Source organism: Haemaphysalis longicornis, unplaced genomic scaffold, assembly GCF_048455015.1.
Source record: "Haemaphysalis longicornis isolate Haplotype H1 unplaced genomic scaffold, Haemaphysalis longicornis Haplotype H1 scaffold_8, whole genome shotgun sequence".
Lineage (NCBI taxonomy): Eukaryota > Metazoa > Arthropoda > Arachnida > Ixodida > Ixodidae > Haemaphysalis > Haemaphysalis longicornis.
This window is the reverse complement of record NW_027526445.1, coordinates 137234038-137237278: the sequence shown is the minus strand read 5'-3', so window position 1 is coordinate 137237278 and position 3241 is coordinate 137234038. Positions and strand designations below refer to the sequence as shown.

At 51.6% G+C, this 3241-nt stretch overlaps 1 pseudogene; it reads right to left on the bottom strand.

The window, feature by feature from the left end:
• Window positions 1–1270: 1270 nt before the first annotated feature.
• LOC144149837 (uncharacterized) lies at window positions 1271–2066 on the bottom strand (annotated as a pseudogene).
• Between the last annotated feature and the right edge of the window lie 1175 nt (window positions 2067–3241).

Here is a 3241-nt window from a genome sequence, read left to right as displayed (position 1 = left end):
TGACTTTCTGCAAGACCGTTGTTAGGTTCGAAAGATGTTCTTCTGCAGTTTTGCCAAAGACTATCACATCATCAATGTAGAACAAAACACCAGGGCAGCCATCAAGAGTTATGGCCATCATCTTCTGAAATGCCGCTGGCGCAGAAACTAACCCAAAACAAACTGTTTTGAACCGAAAAAGCCCTTCATGTGTGATGAAGGCTGTCAGGTCCCTGCTGTCAGGGTGCAAAAGAACCTGATGGTAGGAAGAAGCCAAGTCAAGCTTTGAGAAGTGTGTCGCGCCTACCAAGGCATGAAGAAGTTCCTCTGTATGAGGCAACGGGAAGCTATCTGGTACAATAGCCTTGTTAGGCTCCCGAAGGTCTCAACACAAATCCTGAAGCTGCCATCTTTCTTGTCAACGACAACAATGGGCGAAACCCATTCAGAAGCATCGACCCGTTCGATGATGTGAAGGCTCAACAACCTGTGAAGTTCATTTGACACTGGTTCCCGAAGTGAATATGGAAGACGGCGAAGCTTCGAAGATACCGGTTGCACGCCTTGCCGAATCTTGACACGATGCGGGAACCGCTTAGCAAGGCTCAACTCAGGGCGGAAAAGTGAACCGAAGTCGTGTGCCAAGGCTGGCGGAAGGTTTGCTTGCCTGGTTTGCTCTATTGACTGCGTTGGAATGTGAGGTGTCGGGTCATTGACACGCGGTGACGGGGCAACGGACGTGTGCAGGCACTCGAGAGTGGAGCCCTGAATTCGAAGATTTAAGGCCTTAATGCCGTCAAGGCCAGTCAGACAGGTTCCTTGGCGAACGATGTAGAAAAGAAGTGGGGCAGAGCACCCTTTAAATTGAACGACTGCCTGGAAACAGCCTAGCACGGAAATTGGACGCTTAGAATAGTCAAACAAGGTGACGTGGGGAGCTGGTTGGAGCAAACCGCTTTGAAAATGTCGGCGAAATTCTTGCTCCGACAAAATTGAAACAGACGACCCTGAGTAAGCAAGGAACGCCAACCTGACATCCGCTACGCGCACTTGTATGTAAATTGCGCTGCGAGCGGGATGCCGCACAGTTTAAACATGCTCAGAACTTTCATCCGACAAAGCATCGTCATCAAATCCAACTTCACGAACGCTTCCTTGCATCTGTCGCTTGCGGTTGCATACTTTCTGAAAGTAGCCCTTGATACCGCAAAACAAACACTTCTTTCCCTGCGCTGGGCACTGCGACGCTGATGCGTGGCGATTCCGCGAGCGCAACGGAAACAGTGCGGTGAAACGGACCGGCTATCTCTGTCTCGCCGAGGGGGGCGGGGCCCCTGCGGCGCACGTGAACCGCTCGCGCTTGGAAAGTTCTGCTGGAAATGCTCTCGTGGCTGTGAATTGAATTTTCGCGAAGAATGCGAATACTGGGGACGACGCCGTACAGAAACAGGCTCGACCTAAGCAGAAAATTCCTTCAGCTCTTCAGCTGCTTGCTCAAACTGAAGGGCGATTCGCACTGCGCTCTCGAACGAAAGGGAGGAACCCTTGAGCAGCAACCGTTCACGAACGCGGTTGGAAGCAACGCCGGCTACAAATCAGTCCCGCAGAGCATCATCTTGTGAAGCGAACGAACAATGCGAACCGAGCTCCCGTAAAGCAGCAACAAAGTCATGAACGGACTCGCCTGCGTGCTGGCTGCGGCGGTGGAACCGATGACGCTCGACGACGACGTTGCACGACGTCGAAAACTGCTGCCGTAAGGCGATGAGTGCGGACTCGTACTCGTCAGTAGCGGGTGCGGGAGGCTTCTCTTGTACTGGCGGTTTCTCTTGTACTGCCGGTGCTGCGGCGCTTGCTGGTGCTGGTGCTGCGGCGCTTGACCCTGCAGGTAACGTCCGGTAAATACGCTGCCCTTCCGCCCCCAAACAATGCAGAAGAATGGCCTTGCGTCGCTCTGGATGGAACTCAGCTGCTCCGGACGCTAGAAGGTAGACTGTGAAAGTCTGCTCCTATTCCTCCCAGGGAAGTGACGGACGGCCGGGCGCCGGGAGGAACGGCGGCGGCGGAGCAAGGCCGGAGAAACTCATGGCGGGGCAGATCCGGACTGCACTCGATGCTGAAGGTAGCTTGCCGTGTCGTTATCCCATCCTCGTCGCCAATGTGGTGTTTGCGAAGGACGTAAGCACCGGCAGCACCACCGTACGAAAGCCGTTTATTCTAGACAACACATCGAATATATACATAAAGAACAGACGCGCCCCCCGGGGATGAAAGAACACAAAAGTAAACCGAAACTGAATATAACAGGCGCGCCGCCGGCAGCCGATCGCGGAGGCCGTGGGCCGGTCAAACACTGCCCCCGCCGCCCTCTCTGATATGTTTAATCGCCGCTCAGCTGTCGTGTCATGCTGGGCGAGACGGTCTTTAAAAGGCAGCGCTGGGCTACAGAGGGGCGCTGATTGCATTGCCGCTCGCAGGCATCAGCGGCTACCGAATCCGCCGCTCATGAGCTGGACGAAGCGGCGCGCGCCCGGAAACGTGCCTTGTTGCGCGCTCTAAAGGGCGGCATAAAATTGTAGGCCGCTGCGGTTTGGCATAGCATGTCATTGCGATAGAATGTATTGTAAGCCAGCAACAAAATTGTCTTGGACAATATAGAAAACACATTCACAAACATTTTCGTTCTTCGAAAAAAAAAAAAAAAAAAAAGCTCGCTTCCGACATTTTTTTTTAAATTTTGAGTTTGTCCCAAGTTATTGCTGCCGCTCAGTCCAGGTCTGTTCCGAAGAAAGGGAGATAGAAAATGTCCATACGGTGACAATTCTGTGTTAGAGAACGCCGTAAAAAATAGGTACAATCGTTTCCTGCTATTATAGCGGGCGCCATAGGGTGCATATTTTGTTGTCGCATTAAAACCGACGTTGTGGTTCTTAACGAGCACCTTATATTATTTAGGACAGTGTTGCAGATTTAAATTAAACTCCGCATTGAATTGAAAGATGGCTTCACCGCATGACCTAAATGTCTTGCACAAAATTGCCGTCAGAGCCCCAAAATGACCGATGATGGGTATAGTCGTCATGACGGATCCATACTCTTCAATGGTTAATTTGGTACAAATTTTTGTGACGGGTATCATTATTAATGGGAGCGAAAGGGTTAATGCGACAACAAAATATGCGCCCTATGAGGGCCGATGTAATCGCAGGCAACTTTTGTTCTCTAATACGTAATTTCCACCACATGGACATTTTTGCCCCTT